The following is a 16,752-nucleotide window of genomic DNA, read 5'->3' on the forward strand; positions in this document are numbered from 1 at the left end:
CCAGTTTGTGCAAGATTCACAAATTTCATTTCATTGCTGAGTTAAAATCCATTAGAGAACAAACTCTAGACACTTGGATTCCAACCCTGAACATGGAAAACAAAACTTACTTTTATTGTAAAGCCCACTAGAAACCTCTTTAAAATGAATGGAAAAGCAATTCATATCTAGTTTTTAAAATAACAGTTTTAATAGCAACATTGTCATTGTAACGATAGATAGGTTATTTCATAATATACATCTTTTCAAAAAGCAGTGGTTTCATGTGTCAGGATGGCCAAGCGGTCTAAGGCGCTGCGTTTAGGTCGCAGTCTCCTCTGAAGGCGTGGGTTCAAATCCCACTTCTGACAATGTTATTCATTTTCTTCTTTGCTCTACAGTTTCTATTTCTTGTTACTTATGAAAAGATTGACTTTAGAATTAGACAAACACTCACTGCAAATCTCTTTCAATTTACAACATAAAAAATGCATCAATTATTTCATTATTTCCCATGTTGCAATAAAAGATCAGATTGTATTCTCTCTGGATAAAAGAGCTTGAAACCAACCACATATGTGTATATCATATTATTTTTATTATTTGATCCACAATTCTTTATTTACAGAGGTAGCAAAATAAAATATCTCACAAATTCAGAATGAGGGCTCCATATCTTTGGCTTAAGAAAACTGCTCTTCTCAGCCAATGGTCATGAACAGAAACCCCACTGGGGTCCACTACAATGGCATCCAATCAAACCCATGAGCTAAATTAAGTAGCCAGTTTGTGCAAGATTCACAAATTTCATTTCATTGCTGAGTTAAAATCCATTAGAGAACAAACTCTAGACACTTGGATTCCAACCCTGAACATGGAAAACAAAACTTACTTTTATTGTAAAGCCAACTAGAAACCTCTTTAAAATGAATGGAAAAGCAATTCATATCTAGTTTTTAAATTAACAGTTTTAATAGCAACATTGTCATTGTAACGATAGATAGGTTATTTCATAATATACATCTTTTCAAAAAGTAGTGGTTTCATGTGTCAGGATGGCCAAGCGGTCTAAGGCGCTGCGTTTAGGTCGCAGTCTCCTCTGGAGGCGTGGGTTCAAATCCCACTTCTGAAAATGTTATTAATTTTCTTCTTTGCTCTACAGTTTCTATTTCTTGTTACTTATGAAAAGATTGACTTTAGAATTAGACAAACACTCACTGCAAATCTCTTTCAATTTACAATATAAAAAATGCATCAATTATTTCATTATTTCCCATGTTGCAATAAAAGATCAGATTGTATTTTCCCTGGATAAAAGAGCTTGAAACCAACCACATATGTGTATATCATATTATTTTTATTAATTGATCCACAATTCTTTATTTACAGAGGTAGCAAAATAAAATATCTCACAAATTCAGAATGAGGGCTCCATATCTTTGGCTTAAGAAAACTGCTCTTCTCAGCCAATGGTCATGAACAGAAACCCCACTGGGGTCCACTACAATGGCATCCAATCAAACCCATGAGCTAAATTAAGTAGCCAGTCAGGATGGCCGAGCGGTCTAAGGCGCTGCGTTCAGGTCGCAGTCTCCTCTGGAGGCGTGGGTTCAAATCCCACTTCTGACAATGTTATTCATTTTCTTCTTTGCTCTACAGTTTCTATTTCTTGTTACTTGTGAAAAGATTGACTTTAGATTTAGACAAACACTCACTGCAAATCTCTTTCAATTTACAACATAAAAAATGCATCAATTATTTCATTATTTCCCATGTTGCAATAAAAGATCAGATTGTATTCTCCCTGGATAAAAGAGCTTGAAACCAACCACATATGTGTATATCATATTATTTTTATTATTTGATCCACAATTCTTTATTTACAGAGGTAGCAAAATAAAATATCTCACAAATTCAGAATGAGGGTTCCATATCTTTGGCTTAAGAAAACTGCTCTTCTCAGCCAATGGTCATGAACAGAAACCCACTGGGGTCCACTACAATGGCATCCAATCAAACCCATGAGCTAAATTAAGTAGCCAGTTTGTGCAAGATTCACAAATTTCATTTAATTGCTGAGCTAAAATCCATTAGAGAACAAACTCTAGACACTTGGATTCCAACCCTGAACATGGAAAACAAAACTTACTTTTATTGTAAAGCCAACTAGAAACCTCTTTAAAATGAATGGAAAAGCAATTCATATCTAGTTTTTAAAATAACAGTTTTAATAGCAACATTGTCATTGTAACGATAGATAGGTTATTTCATAATATACATCTTTTCAAAAAGCAGTGGTTTCATGTGTCAGGATGGCCAAGCAGTCTAAGGTGCTGCGTTTAGGTCGCAGTCTTCTCTGGAGGCGTGTGTTCAAATCCCACTTCTGAAAATGTTATTCATTTTCTTCTTTGCTCTACAGTTTCTATTTCTTGTTACTTATGAAAAGATTGACTTTAGAATTAGACAAACACTCACTGCAAATCTCTTTCAATTTACAACATAAAAAATGCATCAATTATTTCATTATTTCCCATGTTGCAATAAAAGATCAGATTGTATTTTCCCTGGATAAAAGAGCTTGAAACCAACCACATATGTGTATATCATATTATTTTTATTAATTGATCCACAATTCTTTATTTACAGAGGTAGCAAAATAAAATATCTCACAAATTCAGAATGAGGGCTCCATATCTTTGGCTTAAGAAAACTGCTCTTCTCAGCCAATGGTCATGAACAGAAACCCCACTGGGGTCCACTACAATGGCATCCAATCAAACCCATGAGCTAAATTAAGTAGCCAGTAAGGATGGCCGAGCGGTCTAAGGCGCTGTGCTCAGGTCGCAGTCTCCTCTGGAGGCGTGGGTTCAAATCCCACTTCTGACAATGTTATTCATTTTCTTCTTTGCTCTACAGTTTCTATTTCTTGTTACTTGTGAAAAGATTGACTTTAGAATTAGACAAACACTCACTGCAAATCTCTTTCAATTTACAACATAAAAAATGCATCAATTATTTCATTATTTCCCATGTTGCAATAAAAGATCAGATTGTATTCTCCCTGGATAAAAGAGCTTGAAACCAACCACATATGTGTATATCATATTATTTTTATTATTTGATCCACAATTCTTTATTTACAGAGGTAGCAAAATAAAATATCTCACAAATTCAGAATGAGGGCTCCATATCTTTGGCTTAAGAAAACTGCTCTTCTCAGCCAATGGTCATGAACAGAAACCCCACTGGGGTCCACTACAATGGCATCCAATCAAACCCATGAGCTAAATTAAGTAGCCAGTTTGTGCAAGATTCACAAATTTCATTTCATTGCTGAGTTAAAATCCATTAGAGAACAAACTCTAGACACTTGGATTCCAACCCTGAACATGGAAAACAAAACTTACTTTTATTGTAAAGCCAACTAGAAACCTCTTTAAAATGAATGGAAAAGCAATTCATATCTAGTTTTTAAAATAACAGTTTTAATAGCAACATTGTCATTGTAACGATAGATAGGTTATTTCATAATATACATCTTTTCAAAAAGCAGTGGCTTCATGTGTCAGGATGGCCGAGAGGTCTAAGGCACTGCGTTTAGGTTGCAGTCTCCTCTGGAGGCGTGGGTTCAAATCCCACTTCTGAAAATGTTATTCATGTTCTTCTTTGCTCTACAGTTTCTATTTCTTGTTACTTATGAAAAGATTGACTTTAGAATTAGACAAACACTCACTGCAAATCTCTTTCAATTTACAACATAAAAAATGCATCAATTATTTCATTATTTCCCATGTTGCAATAAAAGATCAGATTGTATTCTCCCTGGATAAAAGAGCTTGAAACCAACCACATATGTGTATATCATATTATTTTTATTAATTGATCCACAATTCTTTATTTACAGAGGTAGCAAAATAAAATATCTCACAAATTCAGAATGAGGGCTCCATATCTTTGGCTTAAGAAAACTGCTCTTCTCAGCCAATGGTCATGAACAGAAACCCCACTGGGGTCCACTACAATGGCATCCAATCAAACCCATGAGCTAAATTAAGTAGCCAGTTTGTGCAATATTCACAAATTTCATTTCATTGCTGAGTTAAAATCCATTAGAGAACAAACTCTAGACACTTGGATTCCAACCCTGAACATGGAAAACAAAACTTACTTTTATTGTAAAGCCAACTAGAAACCTCTTTAAATGAATGGAAAAGCAATTCATATCTAGTTTTTAAATTAACAGTTTTAATAGCAACATTGTCATTGTAACTATAGATAGGTTATTTCATAATATACATCTTTTCAAAACACAGTGGTTTAATGTGTCAGGATGGCCGAGCGGTCTAAGGTGCTGCGTTCAGGTCGCAGTCTCCTCTGGAGGCGTGGGTTCAAATCCCACTTCTGACAATGTTATTCATTTTCTTCTTTGCTCTACAGTTTCTATTTCTTGTTACTTGTGAAAAGATTGACTTTAGAATTAGACAAACACTCACTGCAAATCTCTTTCAATTTACAACATAAAAAATGCATCAATTATTTCATTATTTCCCATGTTGCAATAAAAGATCAGATTGTATTTTCCCTGGATAAAAGAGCTTGAAACCAACCACATATGTGTATATCATATTATTTTTATTAATTGATCCACAATTCTTTATTTACAGAGGTAGCAAAATAAAATATCTCACAAATTCAGAATGAGGGCTCCATATCTTTGGCTTAAGAAAACTGCTCTTCTCAGCCAATGGTCATGAACAGAAACCCCACTGGGGTCCACTACAATGGCATCCAATCAAACCCATGAGCTAAATTAAGTAGCCAGTCAGGATGGCCGAGCGGTCTAAGGCGCTGCGTTCAGGTCGCAGTCTCCTCTGGAGGCGTGGGTTCAAATCCCACTTCTGACAATGTTATTCATTTTCTTCTTTGCTCTACAGTTTCTATTTCTTGTTACTTGTGAAAAGATTGACTTTAGATTTAGACAAACACTCACTGCAAATCTCTTTCAATTTACAACATAAAAAATGCATCAATTATTTCATTATTTCCCATGTTGCAATAAAAGATCAGATTGTATTCTCCCTGGATAAAAGAGCTTGAAACCAACCACATATGTGTATATCATATTATTTTTATTATTTGATCCACAATTCTTTATTTACAGAGGTAGCAAAATAAAATATCTCACAAATTCAGAATGAGGGTTCCATATCTTTGGCTTAAGAAAACTGCTCTTCTCAGCCAATGGTCATGAACAGAAACCCCACTGGGGTCCACTACAATGGCATCCAATCAAACCCATGAGCTAAATTAAGTAGCCAGTTTGTGCAAGATTCACAAATTTCATTTAATTGCTGAGTTAAAATCCATTAGAGAACAAACTCTAGACACTTGGATTCCAACCCTGAACATGGAAAACAAAACTTACTTTTATTGTAAAGCCAACTAGAAACCTCTTTAAAATGAATGGAAAAGCAATTCATATCTAGTTTTTAAAATAACAGTTTTAATAGCAACATTGTCATTGTAACGATAGATAGGTTATTTCATAATATACATCTTTTCAAAAAGCAGTGGTTTCATGTGTCAGGATGGCCAAGCAGTCTAAGGTGCTGCGTTTAGGTCGCAGTCTTCTCTGGAGGCGTGTGTTCAAATCCCACTTCTGAAAATGTTATTCATTTTCTTCTTTGCTCTACAGTTTCTATTTCTTGTTACTTATGAAAAGATTGACTTTAGAATTAGACAAACACTCACTGCAAATCTCTTTCAATTTACAACATAAAAAATGCATCAATTATTTCATTATTTCCCATGTTGCAATAAAAGATCAGATTGTATTTTCCCTGGATAAAAGAGCTTGAAACCAACCACATATGTGTATATCATATTATTTTTATTAATTGATCCACAATTCTTTATTTACAGAGGTAGCAAAATAAAATATCTCACAAATTCAGAATGAGGGCTCCATATCTTTGGCTTAAGAAAACTGCTCTTCTCAGCCAATGGTCATGAACAGAAACCCCACTGGGGTCCACTACAATGGCATCCAATCAAACCCATGAGCTAAATTAAGTAGCCAGTCAGGATGGCCGAGCGGTCTAAGGCGCTGTGCTCAGGTCGCAGTCTCCTCTGGAGGCGTGGGTTCAAATCCCACTTCTGACAATGTTATTCATTTTCTTCTTTGCTCTACAGTTTCTATTTCTTGTTACTTGTGAAAAGATTGACTTTAGAATTAGACAAACACTCACTGCAAATCTCTTTCAATTTACAACATAAAAAATGCATCAATTATTTCATTATTTCCCATGTTGCAATAAAAGATCAGATTGTATTCTCCCTGGATAAAAGAGCTTGAAACCAACCACATATGTGTATATCATATTATTTTTATTATTTGATCCACAATTCTTTATTTACAGAGGTAGCAAAATAAAATATCTCACAAATTCAGAATGAGGGCTCCATATCTTTGGCTTAAGAAAACTGCTCTTCTCAGCCAATGGTCATGAACAGAAACCCCACTGGGGTCCACTACAATGGCATCCAATCAAACCCATGAGCTAAATTAAGTAGCCAGTTTGTGCAAGATTCACAAATTTCATTTCATTGCTGAGTTAAAATCCATTAGAGAACAAACTCTAGACACTTGGATTCCAACCCTGAACATGGAAAACAAAACTTACTTTTATTGTAAAGCCAACTAGAAACCTCTTTAAAATGAATGGAAAAGCAATTCATATCTAGTTTTTAAAATAACAGTTTTAATAGCAACATTGTCATTGTAACGATAGATAGGTTATTTCATAATATACATCTTTTCAAAAAGCAGTGGTTTCATGTGTCAGGATGGCCGAGAGGTCTAAGGCACTGCGTTTAGGTTGCAGTCTCCTCTGGAGGCGTGGGTTCAAATCCCACTTCTGAAAATGTTATTCATGTTCTTCTTTGCTCTACAGTTTCTATTTCTTGTTACTTATGAAAAGATTGACTTTAGAATTAGACAAACACTCACTGCAAATCTCTTTCAATTTACAACATAAAAAATGCATCAATTATTTCATTATTTCCCATGTTGCAATAAAAGATCAGATTGTATTCTCCCTGGATAAAAGAGCTTGAAACCAACCACATATGTGTATATCATATTATTTTTATTAATTGATCCACAATTCTTTATTTACAGAGGTACCAAAATAAAATATCTCACAAATTCAGAATGAGGGCTCCATATCTTTGGCTTAAGAAAACTGCTCTTCTCAGCCAATGGTCATGAACAGAAACCCCACTGGGGTCCACTACAATGGCATCCAATCAAACCCATGAGCTAAATTAAGTAGCCAGTTTGTGCAATATTCACAAATTTCATTTCATTGCTGAGTTAAAATCCATTAGAGAACAAACTCTAGACACTTGGATTCCAACCCTGAACATGGAAAACAAAACTTACTTTTATTGTAAAGCCAACTAGAAACCTCTTTAAATGAATGGAAAAGCAATTCATATCTAGTTTTTAAATTAACAGTTTTAATAGCAACATTGTCATTGTAACTATAGATAGGTTATTTCATAATATACATCTTTTCAAAACACAGTGGTTTAATGTGTCAGGATGGCTGAGCGGTCTAAGGTGCTGCGTTCAGGTCGCAGTCTCCTCTGGAGGCGTGGGTTCAAATCCCACTTCTGACAATGTTATTCATTTTCTTCTTTGCTCTACAGTTTCTATTTCTTGTTACTTGTGAAAAGATTGACTTTAGAATTAGACAAACACTCACTGCAAATCTCTTTCAATTTACAACATAAAAAATGCATCAATTATTTCATTATTTCCCATGTTGCAATAAAAGATCAGATTGTATTTTCCCTGGATAAAAGAGCTTGAAACCAACCACATATGTGTATATCATATTATTTTTATTAATTGATCCACAATTCTTTATTTACAGAGGTAGCAAAATAAAATATCTCACAAATTCAGAATGAGGGCTCCATATCTTTGGCTTAAGAAAACTGCTCTTCTCAGCCAATGGTCATGAACAGAAACCCCACTGGGGTCCACTACAATGGCATCCAATCAAACCCATGAGCTAAATTAAGTAGCCAGTCAGGATGGCCGAGCGGTCTAAGGCGCTGCGTTCAGGTCGCAGTCTCCTCTGGAGGCGTGGGTTCAAATCCCACTTCTGACAATGTTATTCATTTTCTTCTTTGCTCTACAGTTTCTATTTCTTGTTACTTGTGAAAAGATTGACTTTAGATTTAGACAAACACTCACTGCAAATCTCTTTCAATTTACAACATAAAAAATGCATCAATTATTTCATTATTTCCCATGTTGCAATAAAAGATCAGATTGTATTCTCCCTGGATAAAAGAGCTTGAAACCAACCACATATGTGTATATCATATTATTTTTATTATTTGATCCACAATTCTTTATTTACAGAGGTAGCAAAATAAAATATCTCACAAATTCAGAATGAGGGTTCCATATCTTTGGCTTAAGAAAACTGCTCTTCTCAGCCAATGGTCATGAACAGAAACCCCACTGGGGTCCACTACAATGGCATCCAATCAAACCCATGAGCTAAATTAAGTAGCCAGTTTGTGCAAGATTCACAAATTTCATTTAATTGCTGAGTTAAAATCCATTAGAGAACAAACTCTAGACACTTGGATTCCAACCCTGAACATGGAAAACAAAACTTACTTTTATTGTAAAGCCAACTAGAAACCTCTTTAAAATGAATGGAAAAGCAATTCATATCTAGTTTTTAAAATAACAGTTTTAATAGCAACATTGTCATTGTAACGATAGATAGGTTATTTCATAATATACATCTTTTCAAAAAGCAGTGGTTTCATGTGTCAGGATGGCCAAGCAGTCTAAGGTGCTGCGTTTAGGTCGCAGTCTTCTCTGGAGGCGTGTGTTCAAATCCCACTTCTGAAAATGTTATTCATTTTCTTCTTTGCTCTACAGTTTCTATTTCTTGTTACTTATGAAAAGATTGACTTTAGAATTAGACAAACACTCACTGCAAATCTCTTTCAATTTACAACATAAAAAATGCATCAATTATTTCATTATTTCCCATGTTGCAATAAAAGATCAGATTGTATTTTCCCTGGATAAAAGAGCTTGAAACCAACCACATATGTGTATATCATATTATTTTTATTAATTGATCCACAATTCTTTATTTACAGAGGTAGCAAAATAAAATATCTCACAAATTCAGAATGAGGGCTCCATATCTTTGGCTTAAGAAAACTGCTCTTCTCAGCCAATGGTCATGAACAGAAACCCCACTGGGGTCCACTACAATGGCATCCAATCAAACCCATGAGCTAAATTAAGTAGCCAGTCAGGATGGCCGAGCGGTCTAAGGCGCTGTGCTCAGGTCGCAGTCTCCTCTGGAGGCGTGGGTTCAAATCCCACTTCTGACAATGTTATTCATTTTCTTCTTTGCTCTACAGTTTCTATTTCTTGTTACTTGTGAAAAGATTGACTTTAGAATTAGACAAACACTCACTGCAAATCTCTTTCAATTTACAACATAAAAAATGCATCAATTATTTCATTATTTCCCATGTTGCAATAAAAGATCAGATTGTATTCTCCCTGGATAAAAGAGCTTGAAACCAACCACATATGTGTATATCATATTATTTTTATTATTTGATCCACAATTCTTTATTTACAGAGGTAGCAAAATAAAATATCTCACAAATTCAGAATGAGGGCTCCATATCTTTGGCTTAAGAAAACTGCTCTTCTCAGCCAATGGTCATGAACAGAAACCCCACTGGGGTCCACTACAATGGCATCCAATCAAACCCATGAGCTAAATTAAGTAGCCAGTTTGTGCAAGATTCACAAATTTCATTTCATTGCTGAGTTAAAATCCATTAGAGAACAAACTCTAGACACTTGGATTCCAACCCTGAACATGGAAAACAAAACTTACTTTTATTGTAAAGCCAACTAGAAACCTCTTTAAAATGAATGGAAAAGCAATTCATATCTAGTTTTTAAAATAACAGTTTTAATAGCAACATTGTCATTGTAACGATAGATAGGTTATTTTATAATATACATCTTTTCAAAAAGCAGTGGTTTCATGTGTCAGGATGGCCGAGAGGTCTAAGGCACTGCGTTTAGGTCGCAGTCTCCTCTGAAGGCGTGGGTTCAAATCCCACTTCTGACAATGTTATTCATGTTCTTCTTTGCTCTACAGTTTCTATTTCTTGTTACTTATGAAAAGATTGACTTTAGAATTAGACAAACACTCACTGCAAATCTCTTTCAATTTACAACATAAAAAATGCATCAATTATTTCATTATTTCCCATGTTGCAATAAAAGATCAGATTGTATTCTCCCTGGATAAAAGAGCTTGAAACCAACCACATATGTGTATATCATATTATTTTTATTATTTGATCCACAATTCTTTATTTACAGAGGTAGCAAAATAAAATATCTCACAAATTCAGAATGAGGGCTCCATATCTTTGGCTTAAGAAAACTGCTCTTCTCAGCCAATGGTCATGAACAGAAACCCCACTGGGGTCCACTACAATGGCATCCAATCAAACCCATGAGCTAAATTAAGTAGCCAGTTTGTGCAAGATTCACAAATTTCATTTCATTGCTGAGTTAAAATCCATTAGAGAACAAACTCTAGACACTTGGATTCCAACCCTGAACATGGAAAACAAAACTTACTTTTATTGTAAAGCCAACTAGAAACCTCTTTAAAATGAATGGAAAAGCAATTCATATCTAGTTTTTAAAATAACAGTTTTAATAGCAACATTGTCATTGTAACGATAGATAGGTTATTTCATAATATACATCTTTTCAAAAAGCAGTGGTTTCATGTGTCAGGATGGCCGAGAGGTCTAAGGCACTGCGTTTAGGTCGCAGTCTCCTCTGGAGGCGTGGGTTCAAATCCCACTTCTGAAAATGTTATTCATGTTCTTCTTTGCTCTACAGTTTCTATTTCTTGTTACTTATGAAAAGATTGACTTTAGAATTAGACAAACACTCACTGCAAATCTCTTTCAATTTACAACATAAAAAATGCATCAATTATTTCATTATTTCCCATGTTGCAATAAAAGATCAGATTGTATTCTCCCTGGATAAAAGAGCTTGAAACCAACCACATATGTGTATATCATATTATTTTTATTAATTGATCCACAATTCTTTATTTACAGAGGTAGCAAAATAAAATATCTCACAAATTCAGAATGAGGGCTCCATATCTTTGGCTTAAGAAAACTGCTCTTCTCAGCCAATGGTCATGAACAGAAACCCCACTGGGGTCCACTACAATGGCATCCAATCAAACCCATGAGCTAAATTAAGTAGCCAGTTTGTGCAAGATTCACAAATTTCATTTCATTGCTGAGTTAAAATCCATTAGAGAACAAACTCTAGACACTTGGATTCCAACCCTGAACATGGAAAACAAAACTTACTTTTATTGTAAAGCCAACTAGAAACCTCTTTAAATGAATGGAAAAGCAATTCATATCTAGTTTTTAAATTAACAGTTTTAATAGCAACATTGTCATTGTAACTATAGATAGGTTATTTCATAATATACATCTTTTCAAAACACAGTGGTTTAATGTGTCAGGATGGCCGAGCGGTCTAAGGTGCTGCGTTCAGGTCGCAGTCTCCTCTGGAGGCGTGGGTTCAAATCCCACTTCTGACAATGTTATTCATTTTCTTCTTTGCTCTACAGTTTCTATTTCTTGTTACTTGTGAAAAGATTGACTTTAGAATTAGACAAACACTCACTGCAAATCTCTTTCAATTTACAACATAAAAAATGCATCAATTATTTCATTATTTCCCATGTTGCAATAAAAGATCAGATTGTATTCTCCCTGGATAAAAGAGCTTGAAACCAACCACATATGTGTATATCATATTATTTTTATTATTTGATCCACAATTCTTTATTTACAGAGGTAGCAAAATAAAATATCTCACAAATTCAGAATGAGGGCTCCATATCTTTGGCTTAAGAAAACTGCTCTTCTCAGCCAATGGTCATGAACAGAAACCCCACTGGGGTCCACTACAATGGCATCCAATCAAACCCATGAGCTAAATTAAGTAGCCAGTCAGGATGGCCGAGCGGTCTAAGGCGCTGTGCTCAGGTCGCAGTCTCCTCTGGAGGCGTGGGTTCAAATCCCACTTCTGACAATGTTATTCATTTTCTTCTTTGCTCTACAGTTTCTATTTCTTGTTACTTGTGAAAAGATTGACTTTAGAATTAGACAAACACTCACTGCAAATCTCTTTCAATTTACAACATAAAAAATGCATCAATTATTTCATTATTTCCCATGTTGCAATAAAAGATCAGATTGTATTCTCCCTGGATAAAAGAGCTTGAAACCAACCACATATGTGTATATCATATTATTTTTATTATTTGATCCACAATTCTTTATTTACAGAGGTAGCAAAATAAAATATCTCACAAATTCAGAATGAGGGCTCCATATCTTTGGCTTAAGAAAACTGCTCTTCTCAGCCAATGGTCATGAACAGAAACCCCACTGGGGTCCACTACAATGGCATCCAATCAAACCCATGAGCTAAATTAAGTAGCCAGTTTGTGCAAGATTCACAAATTTCATTTCATTGCTGAGTTAAAATCCATTAGAGAACAAACTCTAGACACTTGGATTCCAACCCTGAACATGGAAAACAAAACTTACTTTTATTGTAAAGCCAACTAGAAACCTCTTTAAAATGAATGGAAAAGCAATTCATATCTAGTTTTTAAAATAACAGTTTTAATAGCAACATTGTCATTGTAACGATAGATAGGTTATTTTATAATATACATCTTTTCAAAAAGCAGTGGTTTCATGTGTCAGGATGGCCGAGAGGTCTAAGGCACTGCGTTTAGGTCGCAGTCTCCTCTGAAGGCGTGGGTTCAAATCCCACTTCTGACAATGTTATTCATGTTCTTCTTTGCTCTACAGTTTCTATTTCTTGTTACTTATGAAAAGATTGACTTTAGAATTAGACAAACACTCACTGCAAATCTCTTTCAATTTACAACATAAAAAATGCATCAATTATTTCATTATTTCCCATGTTGCAATAAAAGATCAGATTGTATTCTCCCTGGATAAAAGAGCTTGAAACCAACCACATATGTGTATATCATATTATTTTTATTATTTGATCCACAATTCTTTATTTACAGAGGTAGCAAAATAAAATATCTCACAAATTCAGAATGAGGGCTCCATATCTTTGGCTTAAGAAAACTGCTCTTCTCAGCCAATGGTCATGAACAGAAACCCCACTGGGGTCCACTACAATGGCATCCAATCAAACCCATGAGCTAAATTAAGTAGCCAGTTTGTGCAAGATTCACAAATTTCATTTCATTGCTGAGTTAAAATCCATTAGAGAACAAACTCTAGACACTTGGATTCCAACCCTGAACATGGAAAACAAAACTTACTTTTATTGTAAAGCCAACTAGAAACCTCTTTAAAATGAATGGAAAAGCAATTCATATCTAGTTTTTAAAATAACAGTTTTAATAGCAACATTGTCATTGTAACGATAGATAGGTTATTTCATAATATACATCTTTTCAAAAAGCAGTGGTTTCATGTGTCAGGATGGCCGAGCGGACTAAGGTGCTGCGTTCAGGTCGCAGTCTCCTCTGGAGGCGTGGGTTCAAATCCCACTTCTGACAATGTTATTCATTTTCTTCTTTGCTCTACAGTTTCTATTTCTTGTTACTTATGAAAAGATTGACTTTAGAATTAGACAAACACTCACTGCAAATCTCTTTCAATTTACAACATAAAAAAATGCATCAATTATTTCATTATTTCCCATGTTGCAATAAAAGATCAAATTGTATTCTCCCTGGATAAAAGAGCTTGAAACCAACCACATATGTGTATATCATATTATTTTTATTATTTGATCCACAATTCTTTATTTACAGAGGTAGCAAAATAAAATATCTCACAAATTTAGAATGAGGGCTCCATATCTTTGGCTTAAGAAAACTGCTCTTCTCAGCCAATGGTCATGAACAGAAACCCCACTGGGGTCAACTACAATGGCATCCAATCAAACCCATGAGCTAAATTAAGTAGCCAGTTTGTGCAAGATTCACAAATTTCATTTCATTGCTGAGTTAAAATCCATTAGAGAACAAACTCTAGACACTTGGATTCCAACCCTGAACATGGAAAACAAAACTTTAAAAAAAATTTACAACATAAAAAATGCATCAATTATTTCATTATTTCCCATGTTGCAATAAAAGATCAGATTGTATTCTCCCTGGATAAAAGAGCTTGAAACCAACCACATATGTGTATATCATATTATTTTTATTAATTGATCCACAATTCTTTATTTACAGAGGTAGCAAAATAAAATATCTCACAAATTCAGAATGAGGGCTCCATATCTTTGGCTTAAGAAAACTGCTCTTCTCAGCCAATGGTCATGAACAGAAACCCCACTGGGGTCCACTACAATGGCATCCAATCAAACCCATGAGCTAAATTAAGTAGCCAGTTTGTGCAAGATTCACAAATTTCATTTCATTGCTGAGTTAAAATCCATTAGAGAACAAACTCTAGACACTTGGATTCCAACCCTGAACATGGAAAACAAAACTTACTTTTATTGTAAAGCCAACTAGAAACCTCTTTAAATGAATGGAAAAGCAATTCATATCTAGTTTTTAAATTAACAGTTTTAATAGCAACATTGTCATTGTAACTATAGATAGGTTATTTCATAATATACATCTTTTCAAAACACAGTGGTTTAATGTGTCAGGATGGCCGAGCGGTCTAAGGTGCTGCGTTCAGGTCGCAGTCTCCTCTGGAGGGGTGGGTTCAAATCCCACTTCTGACAATGTTATTCATTTTCTTCTTTGCTCTACAGTTTCTATTTCTTGTTACTTGTGAAAAGATTGACTTTAGAATTAGACAAACACTCACTGCAAATCTCTTTCAATTTTCAACATAAAAAATGCATCAATTATTTCATTATTTCCCATGTTGCAATAAAAGATCAGATTGTATTCTCCCTGGATAAAAGAGCTTGAAACCAACCACATATGTGTATATCATATTATTTTTATTATTTGATCCACAATTCTTTATTTACAGAGGTAGCAAAATAAAATATCTCACAAATTTAGAATGAGGGCTCCATATCTTTGGCTTAAGAAAACTGCTCTTCTCAGCCAATGGTCATGAACAGAAACCCCACTGGGGTCCACTACAATGGCATCCAATCAAACCCATGAGCTAAATTAAGTAGCCAGTTTGTGCAAGTTTCACAAATTTCATTTCATTGCTGAGTTAAAATCCATTAGAGAACAAACTCTAGACACTTGGATTCCAACCCTGAACATGGAAAACAAAACTTACTTTTATTGTAAAGCCAACTAGAAACCTCTTTAAATGAATGGAAAAGCAATTCATATCTAGTTTTTAAATTAACAGTTTTAATAGCAACATTGTCATTGTAACTATAGATAGGTTATTTCATAATATACATCATTTCAAAACACAGTGGTTTAATGTGTCAGGATGGCCGAGCGGTCTAAGGTGCTGCGTTCAGGTCGCAGTCTCCTCTGGAGGCGTGGGTTCAAATCCCACTTCTGACAATGTTATTCATGTTCTTCTTTGCTCTACAGTTTCTATTTCTTGTTACTTGTGAAAAGATTGACTTTAGAATTAGACAAACACTCACTGCAAATCTCTTTCAATTTACAACATAAAAAATGCATCAATTATTTCATTATTTCCCATGTTGCAATAAAAGATCAGATTGTATTCTCCCTGGATAAAAGAGCTTGAAACCAACCACATATGTGTATATCATATTATTTTTATTATTTGATCCACAATTCTTTATTTACAGAGGTATCAAAATAAAATATCTCACAAATTCAGAATGAGGGCTCCATATCTTTGGCTTAAGAAAACTGCTCTTCTCAGCCAATGGTCATGAACAGAAACCCCACTGGGGTCCACTACAATGGCATCCAATCAAACCCATGAGCTAAATTAAGTAGCCAGTTTGTGCAAGATTCACAAATTTCATTTCATTGCTGAGTTAAAATCCATTAGAGAACAAACTCTAGACACTTGGATTCCAACCCTGAACATGGAAAACAAAACTTACTTTTATTGTAAAGCCAACTAGAAACCTCTTTAAAATGAATGGAAAAGCAATTCATATCTAGTTTTTAAATTAACAGTTTTAATAGCAACATTGTCATTGAAACTATAGATAGGTTATTTCATAATATATATCTTTTCAAAACACAGTGGTTTAATGTGTCAGGATGGCCGAGCGGTCTAAGGCGCTGCGTTCAGGTCGCAGTCTCTTCTGGAGGCGTGGGTTCAAATCCCACTTCTGACAATGTTATTCATTTTCTTCTTTGCTCTACAGTTTCTATTTCTTGTGAAAAGATTGACTTTAGAATTAGATAAACACTCACTGCAAATCTCTTTCAATTGACAACATAAAAAATGCATCAATTATTTCATTATTTCCCATCTTGTAATAAAAGATCAGATTGTATTCTCCCTGGATAAAAGAGCTTGAAACCAACCACATATGTGTATATCATATTATTTTTATTATTTGATCCACGATTCTTTATTTACAGAGGTAGCAAAATACAATATCTCACAAATTCAGAATGAGGGCTCCATATCTTTGGCTTAAGAAAACTGCTCTTCTCA

General features: G+C 34.6%; 21 non-coding genes across 21 annotated transcripts; all 21 read left to right on the forward strand.

Annotated features, from left to right (window-relative positions):
* Positions 1-267: 267 nt before the first annotated feature.
* TRNAL-UAG (transfer RNA leucine (anticodon UAG)) lies at positions 268-350 on the forward strand. Its single transcript has one exon. It is a non-coding gene; the product is annotated as a tRNA-Leu (tRNA).
* A 678-nt stretch (positions 351-1,028) lies between these two features.
* Positions 1,029-1,111, forward strand: TRNAL-UAG (transfer RNA leucine (anticodon UAG)). Its single transcript has one exon. It is a non-coding gene; the product is annotated as a tRNA-Leu (tRNA).
* Positions 1,112-1,525: 414 nt separating this feature from the next.
* On the forward strand, positions 1,526-1,608 carry TRNAL-CAG (transfer RNA leucine (anticodon CAG)). Its single transcript has one exon. It is a non-coding gene; the product is annotated as a tRNA-Leu (tRNA).
* A 1,174-nt stretch (positions 1,609-2,782) lies between these two features.
* TRNAL-CAG (transfer RNA leucine (anticodon CAG)) lies at positions 2,783-2,865 on the forward strand. The gene has a single exon. It is a non-coding gene; the product is annotated as a tRNA-Leu (tRNA).
* A 678-nt stretch (positions 2,866-3,543) lies between these two features.
* Positions 3,544-3,626, forward strand: TRNAL-UAG (transfer RNA leucine (anticodon UAG)). The gene has a single exon. It is a non-coding gene; the product is annotated as a tRNA-Leu (tRNA).
* A 677-nt stretch (positions 3,627-4,303) lies between these two features.
* On the forward strand, positions 4,304-4,386 carry TRNAL-CAG (transfer RNA leucine (anticodon CAG)). The gene has a single exon. It is a non-coding gene; the product is annotated as a tRNA-Leu (tRNA).
* Positions 4,387-4,800: 414 nt separating this feature from the next.
* On the forward strand, positions 4,801-4,883 carry TRNAL-CAG (transfer RNA leucine (anticodon CAG)). Its single transcript has one exon. It is a non-coding gene; the product is annotated as a tRNA-Leu (tRNA).
* A 1,175-nt stretch (positions 4,884-6,058) lies between these two features.
* On the forward strand, positions 6,059-6,141 carry TRNAL-CAG (transfer RNA leucine (anticodon CAG)). The gene has a single exon. It is a non-coding gene; the product is annotated as a tRNA-Leu (tRNA).
* Positions 6,142-6,819: 678 nt separating this feature from the next.
* TRNAL-UAG (transfer RNA leucine (anticodon UAG)) lies at positions 6,820-6,902 on the forward strand. Its single transcript has one exon. It is a non-coding gene; the product is annotated as a tRNA-Leu (tRNA).
* A 677-nt stretch (positions 6,903-7,579) lies between these two features.
* Positions 7,580-7,662, forward strand: TRNAL-CAG (transfer RNA leucine (anticodon CAG)). Its single transcript has one exon. It is a non-coding gene; the product is annotated as a tRNA-Leu (tRNA).
* Positions 7,663-8,076: 414 nt separating this feature from the next.
* On the forward strand, positions 8,077-8,159 carry TRNAL-CAG (transfer RNA leucine (anticodon CAG)). Its single transcript has one exon. It is a non-coding gene; the product is annotated as a tRNA-Leu (tRNA).
* Positions 8,160-9,334: 1,175 nt separating this feature from the next.
* Positions 9,335-9,417, forward strand: TRNAL-CAG (transfer RNA leucine (anticodon CAG)). The gene has a single exon. It is a non-coding gene; the product is annotated as a tRNA-Leu (tRNA).
* A 678-nt stretch (positions 9,418-10,095) lies between these two features.
* TRNAL-UAG (transfer RNA leucine (anticodon UAG)) lies at positions 10,096-10,178 on the forward strand. The gene has a single exon. It is a non-coding gene; the product is annotated as a tRNA-Leu (tRNA).
* Positions 10,179-10,856: 678 nt separating this feature from the next.
* TRNAL-UAG (transfer RNA leucine (anticodon UAG)) lies at positions 10,857-10,939 on the forward strand. The gene has a single exon. It is a non-coding gene; the product is annotated as a tRNA-Leu (tRNA).
* Positions 10,940-11,616: 677 nt separating this feature from the next.
* On the forward strand, positions 11,617-11,699 carry TRNAL-CAG (transfer RNA leucine (anticodon CAG)). The gene has a single exon. It is a non-coding gene; the product is annotated as a tRNA-Leu (tRNA).
* Positions 11,700-12,113: 414 nt separating this feature from the next.
* Positions 12,114-12,196, forward strand: TRNAL-CAG (transfer RNA leucine (anticodon CAG)). The gene has a single exon. It is a non-coding gene; the product is annotated as a tRNA-Leu (tRNA).
* Positions 12,197-12,874: 678 nt separating this feature from the next.
* Positions 12,875-12,957, forward strand: TRNAL-UAG (transfer RNA leucine (anticodon UAG)). Its single transcript has one exon. It is a non-coding gene; the product is annotated as a tRNA-Leu (tRNA).
* A 678-nt stretch (positions 12,958-13,635) lies between these two features.
* Positions 13,636-13,718, forward strand: TRNAL-CAG (transfer RNA leucine (anticodon CAG)). Its single transcript has one exon. It is a non-coding gene; the product is annotated as a tRNA-Leu (tRNA).
* Positions 13,719-14,822: 1,104 nt separating this feature from the next.
* On the forward strand, positions 14,823-14,905 carry TRNAL-CAG (transfer RNA leucine (anticodon CAG)). Its single transcript has one exon. It is a non-coding gene; the product is annotated as a tRNA-Leu (tRNA).
* Positions 14,906-15,582: 677 nt separating this feature from the next.
* On the forward strand, positions 15,583-15,665 carry TRNAL-CAG (transfer RNA leucine (anticodon CAG)). The gene has a single exon. It is a non-coding gene; the product is annotated as a tRNA-Leu (tRNA).
* Positions 15,666-16,343: 678 nt separating this feature from the next.
* On the forward strand, positions 16,344-16,426 carry TRNAL-CAG (transfer RNA leucine (anticodon CAG)). Its single transcript has one exon. It is a non-coding gene; the product is annotated as a tRNA-Leu (tRNA).
* The last annotated feature ends 326 nt before the right edge of the window (positions 16,427-16,752 follow it).

This window comes from Pseudophryne corroboree, chromosome 1 (genome assembly GCF_028390025.1).
Source record: "Pseudophryne corroboree isolate aPseCor3 chromosome 1, aPseCor3.hap2, whole genome shotgun sequence".
Classification (NCBI taxonomy): Eukaryota; Metazoa; Chordata; class Amphibia; order Anura; family Myobatrachidae; genus Pseudophryne; species Pseudophryne corroboree.